Genomic DNA, 562 nt, shown 5'->3' with positions numbered 1-562 from the left:
AGAGAGAGAGAGAGAGAGAGAGAGAGAGAGAGAGAGAGACACAGAAAGAAAGAAAATTAGTGAGAGAGGGTAAGCGGCATTTTAAAAATAATATCTATAAGGTCATTTAACCTTTAAATAGGTATATTAATAGGTATACAAAAGAGATTTACGAGAAGTTTTACCCCTCCTACCTCTCTAATTCAAAGGATAATGCTATCAAATCCTTACAAATGAAGAACAATGGATGCGTTATTAAATATTCAAAATTCAAATAACCCCGATACAGAACCATTAACATCGGCGATTAAGTCGAATATCCGTGACGGTTCCATTTTGAAAGTGTCATCTGGACGTCGTGTATTATTATGGCTTGTTCCACTCGAATGAAATCATCACTAGAGGAACCTACTACTAACGACAAGTGATGCAATTGGGACAAAAAACACGAGCACTATGTCAACAGCGTTTTCAGCATAACGATATTCGGCCTTATATATACAAAAAGAGCTCAGAAATTGATTACAATTCTAATCTGGAAAGTCCTACCCTCCCCGCCATTATCAGCGGACATTCCTGTCTC

The sequence above is a fragment of the Glossina fuscipes genome, unplaced genomic scaffold (assembly GCF_014805625.2).
Source record: "Glossina fuscipes isolate IAEA_lab_2018 unplaced genomic scaffold, Yale_Gfus_2 0, whole genome shotgun sequence".
Lineage (NCBI taxonomy): Eukaryota > Metazoa > Arthropoda > Insecta > Diptera > Glossinidae > Glossina > Glossina fuscipes.
This window is presented reverse-complemented; position numbering follows the sequence as displayed.